This window comes from Mus pahari, chromosome 15, assembly GCF_900095145.1.
Source record: "Mus pahari chromosome 15, PAHARI_EIJ_v1.1, whole genome shotgun sequence".
NCBI classification, from domain to species: Eukaryota; Metazoa; Chordata; class Mammalia; order Rodentia; family Muridae; genus Mus; species Mus pahari.
Window position 1 is genome coordinate 82,123,146 of NC_034604.1, and position 9,303 is coordinate 82,132,448.

The following is a 9,303-nucleotide window of genomic DNA, read 5'->3' on the forward strand; positions in this document are numbered from 1 at the left end:
GTATAGGGAACTTTCTGGATAGCATTTGAAATGTAAATAAAGAAAATTTAAAAAAAGAAAGAAAGAAAAAAAAGGTTGTTGACTGCTGCCAAGGTCGATTTGCCACTACTGTACCCTTGGAGTTCTTAGGCCAGGATAGTCACTATTGTGCTTCACTAATAACATAACTGAGTATAACTGTTAGTTGCTTTGGAAACTTGCATGGTACCTTCTTCCTTCTTTACCTTAGATACTTGCATGGTACCTTCTTCCTTCTTTACCATGAAAGGTAATCCTCAGAGTGATGCCATCCAGGTATTTTTCAGCTCACAGACATCTAGGCCATGTTTCTAAAGTTCAATGTGACTTTAGCAATCAGGACTTACCTTCTACCTCTAGTGGGCAATCACTGACTATAATAATAGCCTGTAAGTTTTAAGAGTCCTCTGTCCAACAATTCAAAAGAGGACATCTCATGTCTAATATTGGAATATTTGTTAGATGGTCTTTGACTCCTGGAAGTACATTGCCAGCTCTAATGAGAAAAATCATTTAAATTATATATGTATATTAATACACAGAATTACATGTATTATAACATGTAGAGATATGGTTAATAGAGTGATTCCTTATGACTTTTTAAGATATCCTTATTGTTTTCATATCCTCCTTAGTTTGTATTTGCATCCCCTTCTCTCTAAATTGCCCTCACTCTTTCCATTTCCATCATCATATCACTTGTACCTTAGTAGTCCTCATTCACTTGCCCCCCAACAATCCTATCCCAGCAATGACTCCATTTGACTTTTCTGGTTTCTGCAGTCACTCTATGATATGCACTCACATTTGAAGATTTTGAGTTAAGGGGCTCCAATGGCAAAGAAAATGCTATATTCATATTTCTGGGCCTAGTTACTTCACTTAATATGATATTTTCTGTGAAGTGTTAAGTTTAAGATTCCAATTACTTTAATATAATTAATAATTGATAATCCTATAGTATAGTATATTATTTAAAGAATGTCTGATATTATGAGGAATTTATGTGGTTAAAAATAATATGGGCCTATGAAATTATTAAAATATCAAAAGTAAGAAAGTAGAGGAGTTGTCACAACGTTGTAGGAAATTCTTTAATTTAAAATTCAAAATTAATAAATATAAAATATCATAGTTGTGACCCATCTTTAACATCTAGTATTATCAGAGGTACAGAAATAACAGAGGCAGAATTATGATGGTTAATAAAACGAAAAGGAAATGGGAATCAGAAAAAGAGGTGTGCTAAGAGGGCAATGGAAGTGAATATGGGACAGGTGCATGATATGAATATATAAAGATGTCCTAATAAAACTGTTCATACTGTACAATGATGAAAAGAGAAACATAACCACAATGCAGATTTCAATAAATTAGAAATTGAAGGTATCTACCAGTTTTTCCTTTGTAGAGTATGTGAATACATATTCATATAGATATATAAATATTTAATATATAGAATAAACTTTCAGTTTTAAATATCTCTTTCTTCATCAAATTAATTTGCATTTTTAAATTCTCTTCTTCAGCTGAATGTGTTCTGATTTTAAAGTTCAATCAACTGAAAAGAAAAATTACTTTTGCAGCAAATAACAATTTTTTATTGTTTAGGTGCTTAGAGAGGGTTAGCCTTCTTTATACTTGTATTGCCACTCCTGACAGACAAGGATTCTGCTGTCTTTAAATGGAGTATCCTCATTCCTCGTGACTGATAGATGTGTTTTCTGTATTTTTTCCCCTCACTTGCTTTTCATCAGTCATGGATCAGTCATAGAAGCCATCCCTTTATCTGAAGACTGTCAGCCCAGCCATCTGCTTAGCTGACACAGCTTTTTGGCTATGTGTACTGGAAAGACTCCTCTCACTTTGATAAGAGCAGCTGCCAGAACAACAACAAAAAAGGACCATTTGCACCTGCCTGATTGCATCTCTTATAGACCAAAAGCAAAACAGGTCTGCCATTCAACCTGTGCACCATTTACTGTGGAGATATGGTGACTAGAAGCCTAGAATGTGGTCAGGAAAGGGAAGGCTTTAAATTTAATAGAATTTTACCTTTGTGCTTTCTTTTTATGTAGTGAAAATTAGAGAAAATGAAAATGAAAAGGTTATGCCAAAGGATAGTGTCATCTTCTAATCTTATTTTGAACTCTTTCATTTTTGCCTTAATGTCTGAATTAACTATAGTTTTAGGCAACCCCTTTACAGCCATTAAGCTGAATTTCTTCCTGTAAACTTCACCCCTACAATCTAATTCTCCCTTATAGATTAACTAGCAGGCAATTGATAAGCATATGCATCAGCTGTGGAATAGCAGATGTGACTGTTTTGTCATCACAATAGAAAGAGAAAATTGCATATGAACAATGAAAGAAATAAGATTTGAACATGGCACACAATAAAGATAGATAGTGCTTGGAGGAAGTCAACTGAACATATCTGGGTGCACATATGAATGACAACTTTTTTGTGAGAAGGTAGTCTATGCAAGAAAATTTTTATCATGTATAAATATAAAACTTATTTAAATATTTATATTCTTTATATGTTATATTTTGCAAAAGTTTTTACTGCTTAACTGTGCTCCACAATACATATTCATTGTTTACAAGTTTAATGATTTTATTATATAATTTTACTTAATTTTTTAATATTTATTATTTTTAGTGTACTTGTGTGTGTGTGTGTGAGTGTGTGTGTGTGTGAGAGAGAGAGAGAGAGAGAGATGGAGGCAGGGTGTTTTTTCCTCCTTGGGTACACATCATACCTTCCCAAACATGATATGCTGTACCCTCCAACCATGAACTGAAATAAACCTCTTCTCTCTTATGTTATTTCTTATCATATACTTATTTTGGTCTCTGAAATGAGAAGAGCAACTAATACAACATTAACTAATATACTTAGCTATAAGACACATTAATATAAATTCATGCTGTCATTTTACATCAGGTTGCAGAAATAGTAAATAGTAAACACTGTCTCCATTTTTTTTTCCACTAAACTGTGTTAATATAAACCCTCCTGTATCTGAGCTTCAGTTAATTGCTCCGGGTGTAGATACTAGAACTTACAGGTATTGTTATTTCAGACTTTTTTCTTATTTATAGATGATTAGTTAATCTGTTTTCTATAGTTTCTGCTTGAAAACCCTCTCACCTTCCAAGCACTGACTCAGGAAAGAAGAGGGGGGCATCATTCCTCTTTGTTGGATCTGTCTATCATGCTGAGAGGTCCTGTCTTTTACCCAAGACAGAGTGTGCTGTAATGGAGCCTCTTCTATTGTCTTCAGAACATGTTGTCCTTTACTTTGAAATATGAATCATCACTTTTGCTTTTTATTACAAACAAAAGTACATAGTTTTTTTTTTTTTTTAGCAAAAGTTTAGTGGTTTGAAGGTTTTGGTGACTGAGACTTACCAGAATGTTCTGCATATAGCCAGAGCTGGTATTGACAAACTAAATTGTCACAATATTCACTCCCCTGTAATTCACATGACATCCATAACCTACATTCTGACTACCTTCACGACCCAGGGAACATTGTAGAAAATGAGAGAAAAGATTAGATGATACTATGACTATAAAATGGTGCCTCTTATAGATGAAAGAAGTTACAATCATCATGCAGCAGCTGTAGCTACTGGCAAGTCATGTACAGAAAGAGACAAATGTAGGAGCAGAGCTAGCTTGGAAGAAAGGGGTCAGCTGAAGATAGGGCAATGGAATGTATGATTAAAACAGTATATACACACATGCAATTGTCAAAAACTGCAATGATAGTTCAATGATCTGCAAATAGCCTTGATAGTTTCAAGTTTCTAGATCTCTAAGTTAAGTATACAGGTACATACTTTTTTTTGCAAAATAATTTTTATTCAAAACCTGAGGAGCAGTGGTGACTGCAAGAAAACTTTTCACATACAGAAAACAGACTGCTTAAAATTTGCAACATCTGATCTTGATAGAAAGCTTGCAGAGGAGGATCTAGGTAGGCATTACTTCATGTCCTGAGTGAAGTCCATAGTCACGGCATTGACTATTAATACATCCAGAAAATAAATATGTGGGCATTGGTGCCTAATGTATTTATACATGCCATAATCCCAGCATTCAGGAGACAAAAGCAGGCAGATCCCCTGTAAGACAAGTCCACATAGTCAGTTCTAATCCAAGCAGGGCAACAGTGTGATAAATTAATTCAGCAAAATGATAACATCTTTCTGCTGACCCTCAGGGATTCCAATCCTTTTCCCCTACTTTTCTACTACTCGATCATGTTCCCTTCTCTGCCCCCCCCCCGGCCAATCCCCTTCCCTCATGCAACCTTGGGAGGTAGGAGATTGGGGGGACCCTCCAGAATGTACCAGAGACCTGGGAGGTGAGAGGGTCTCAGGACTCAAAGAGAGGGACTTTAGATGATACCCTACACTGGGGAGATGAAACTTGTAGAGCCTACCTCCAGCAGAAAGACAGGGCATCAAGTGAGGGATGGGATTGCCAACCCACAGTCAAAACAATGGTCCATAATTGTTCCTGTCTGAAAGAACTGCAGGGATGGAAATGGAGAGAAGACTGAGGAAAAGAAGGTCCAGCAACAGGCCCAAAGTGAGATCCAGCTTAAGGGGAGGCCCCAAGACCTGACTCTATTACCAAGGCTATGGAGTGCTCACAAAAAGGGACCTGGCATGACTGCCCTCCAAAAGACCAAATAAGCTTCTGAAAGAGTCAGATGCAAATATCTTCACCAAACCAATGAACAGAAGCAGCTGACCCCTGTGGTTGAATTAGGGGAAAGCTGAAGAAGCTGAAGAGGAGGGTGACCCTGTGAGTGAACCAGCAGTCTCAATTAACCTGGACCCCTGAAATCTCTCAGATACTGGAACATCAACCAGGCAGCATACACCAGCTGATATAAGGGCCCCATACACAGTTTAGGATGGCAGGGTCTGGGTTTAGTCAGAGAAGATGCACATAATCCTCAATAGACTGGAGGCCCCGGGAAGTTTAGAGGTCTGGTGGCATGGGGGTGGAGGTAAGGACATCCTCATGAAGACAGGGGGCAGGGAGGAGGTATGGTATGTAGAACAGTCAGAGGGTGGTCAGGAAGGGGAATAAAATTTGGAGTTTAAAATTAAAAACAAACAAACAAAAAACCTGATAACATCAAGGCAATGAGAGCAGGCATCCTGGAGCCTTTTCCTCCTTGGATGTGTGTAGAGCTTTTCTTTCTGAAAGTTGGTGGAGAAAGAAAATAAGCTGAGTGCTTTCTCTGCCTCTCTGAACTAGCAGGTCTTTATCCTAGCATAGGGCTCCTGAGTCTTCATTGGTAAAATTGAACAGCTGTGGTTTTCTTTTTACTCACTTTATATCCTGTTCACTATCTTCCCTCCTTGTCCCCCCGCCCTTACAGTCCTTCCCCCAATGTCCCTGGGTATTCTCCCACGCTGGTACATCAAGTCTCTTCAGGGCTAGGTGCTTTTTCTCCCATTGTGGCCAGACAAGACAACCCAACCCCAGTTAGAAGAATGGAATCTCACAGACAAGCAACAGCTTTAGGGATAGTCCCTGCTCCAATTGTTTAGGATTCCACATGAAGACAAAGCTGCACATATGTAGCAGATGTGCAGAGTCCTGGGCCTAGCCCATGTATGCTCTTTGGTTGGTGGTTCAGTCTTTGAGAGCCCCCAAGAGTCTGTTGACTCTGTGGAGTTCCTATCTCCTTCTGGGCCCTCAATCCTTCCCCCTGCCCCAACTCTCCCAAAACAGTGTCCAAGCTCCATCCAATGCTTATCTATGGGTTTTTGCATCTGCCTGAGTCAGCTGTTAGGTGCCTCCTCTCAGAGCATAGCCATGTGAGGCTCCTGTGTGCAAGCATAACAGAATATCACTAATTGTGTCAAGGATTTGTGCTTTCTCATAGATTCATGATTTTAAAATGTTACTTTAGACCTCACTGTAAACACACTAGATACCCTTACCTGCGTATTCTAGCTAAACAAAATGAGTTCCAGACTGTTTATTAATCTTAAGTACTAAAACTAATATTTGAAATTTTCACTAACCTTCCCTAGGATGGTGAGATTATCTTCTAGGATCTTCTAATAATATTGTTACCCAAGAATATAAAGTAACCTGTGTTAAGAATGTAGAAGTGAATATCTTAAGTTTATTATCTTGTTTATAAAGAATGTGTTGCTCCAGCTACACTAATAATGTTATGTTTGTAACTTAAACTTGAGAAAAAGATTTGTAGGGAATAAGAACCAACTTATATAATACTGTCTAATACTTGTATAGTTTACATTATTCTATAGCTTAGATTATTAAATACTACCACTCTAGATGTTTGTTTCATCTGAATTTTTTGAAACAATGCTTTGTAAATTACGATACAAAAAAGAATAAAACACTTTCCTGAATATTACTGGAAAACTTTTCTGATTGTATTGGTTTTACTTTACAAGTTTTTGGCTTGCAGAGAAAGATAGAAAGGGATATGTTGCAGGAGCATATCTGAATTTTACAGACAATAATTTTATTCATTAGGCTAATTCAGAAATCAATTATAGAAAAAGGCTAAATCTTTCCTTGGACAGTTCCCTGCCACATATCATAGTTCCTAAAAAGACCCTTACTGACATTGAAGTCTCAAACAACATGAGAAAGGTAATCTCTTTTCCATATCTGAGGAGTCTAAAATATAGACTAAGAAATACACAATAAAGTATAGTTGGAGCAGCAAGGCTATATTTAAACAAAGCAGTTAAGAAAAACCAAAAATGTTTAGTATCTAAGAAATTGTATTAAAAAAGTGGAAGATAAAAGATAATGTTGGATATGGCTTCTCAGTTCAGGGACATGTACATAAAATATACAGATATATAAGATCTAGTTCAATCAACAGAGAGAAAAATGCATTCCTAATTTAGTGGCAGAGACAAAGAGCTAGATTCACTACAAGACTACAATAGAGTGGTCACTACAAGTGAAACCAATCATATGGGGAACACCTTATGTAGAAGAAATAATTTGAAGGGTAAATGGAAGTAAACCCTCTTAGGAGAACGACAGTGGGTTTGTATAGTTGTCTAAAAGAGTAGATGGAGCAGCTAGAAGAAAATGCATGGAAAGTCAAATAGATTGTTTAGTTCTGAGTTTAGTGTAGAAACAGAAAGATGCTTAAGCCGTAATGAAAATTACTATGACCATCCTCAATCTGCTTTCACTTGATGATCTCAGAGCACTGCTTTCGAGTCATCCAGAGGAGTTTGTTTGTTTCAAGAACACAGAAAGTACCCTAAAACAAAAATCAAGCATAAAGTGAGAACTTGAGAAGAAAAGTAACAGAAAAGCAAAGTGATCATTTTTCTCTAAATGATGAAAATTTAAAAGCAGTCTAGTATATTTGAGCCAGCAATTTCTAGCTGAAAAATCATAAAAAAAATACCTCCTCAAAGACTGGCCTATCAAAGGCCCTGTAAGCAATTCACTTAAATTGAGCAATTTTAAAATTATAAAAATACAATTTTATCTTTTATAAACTAAGCATTTCCATTTCCCATTACAACATGCTCTATTTATTTTGTAAATGGTATTCAAGGTCTTTTCTTTAACAAATGAATTATGCATGAATTTAGTGTATAAAATATTTTTCTCCCCATAGTATAAAGAGAGTAAACATCCAGAATGTTTTTAAAATGTAATTTTCTGAAAAAATATGAAAACATTTTAAAGAATAAGGCCAAGAAAATTATTTATTTTATTATTAATTTATGCCTTTCTCCCTGTCTGAGAATAATACTTTTTAATTGTTTTATTTATTTTAACTTTTGAGAATGTAAGATAATTACATTTTTCCCTTACCTTTCCTTCCTCATCTAAATTATTCCATACACTACTCTATGCTCTCTCAAATTTGTGGGCTCTTTTTATTTCATTTATTTTCTATCGCAAGAATATGTGTGTATGTATATAACTATATCTCTATTCCTAATATTTTTGTATGTTTTCAATGTTGACCATTTGGTATTAGATAACTAGTTGGTATGTTGTTTCAGAAGATTATGTTTCTTGCTCCCATCATTCCTTGGTTGCTTATATTTCTTTTTATAGCGTTGAAGTCTGTGGCCTTTCTCCTGTCCAGTTTGGTCTGTTTATTAGTGTTGTCTTTGTTCAACTCATTTAGGCAGCCATGTTGGTGCAACATTATGGATGAAATTTCTAACATTATGAGGAGAGACACAACTTGACAACCAAATCCTTGATCCTCCAGCTGTTAAAGTTTCTAACTCCTCAAATATTTCCTGAGCCTAAGGCACAGGAGTTAATTTGTAGATTTATTCATTGGGTCTGAATGCCACAATTCTGCATTTTTTCTTTTATCATTTGTACTTCCTTATAATTGTTTCTGTCATTGCAAAGAGAAGTTTCCTTGATGAAGATGAGAGACTAGAGTTATCTTTGGGTATAAAGACCTACATTTAGAGTATAGTTAAGGATTATGCTGTTTTAGCAAAGGGTGGTTATAGGATCTCCTCCAGAATGTATTTCATTAGCTCTGTGGATTTGGTATATTTCCAATACCAGGCATGATTTTTTTCTCTTGTTAAACAGGTCATATGTACAATTAGAAGATTGTTGCTTATTGCCAACATATATGTGTCATAACTTGACTATTATTATCTTTGTGCTATGCTCACTGTTATTTTTGTTCAGTGCAGAGACCCCAATGGAGGAGTTGGGCAAGGACTGAAGGAGCTTAAAGGGTTTGTAATCCCATAGGAAGAACAACAATATCAACCAACCAGACCTCCAAACACCCAGGGACTAGACCACCAACCAAAGAGTAAACATGGGGGTACCCATTGCTCTATCTGGATATGTAGCATAGGATTGCCTTATCAGGCAGCCCTGGAAGGGGAATCCCTCCATCCTGTGGAGGCTCAATGACTCAGGGTAGGGGAATTCGAGGGCACTGAGGCAGAAGTGAGTGGTGAAGGAATTTCATAGAGGCAGAGGGGTGGGGAAGAGTAGGAGGTTTGTAGAGGGAAAACTGGGAAGGGGGATATCTTGAAGTGGAAATAAATAAAATAACGAATAAAAATGAAAAAACAGACATCTAAATTATTATGGTTATCATGAGTACCATATAATTGGGGAAAAAAGCAAACAGGAAAAAAAGGGAGCCAAAAAAAAAAAAAAAAAAAAAAAAAAGAAACAGACAGTTGCAGAAACAAACACATTCACCAACACAGAAACACCACAAAAACACAAAACCAAAAG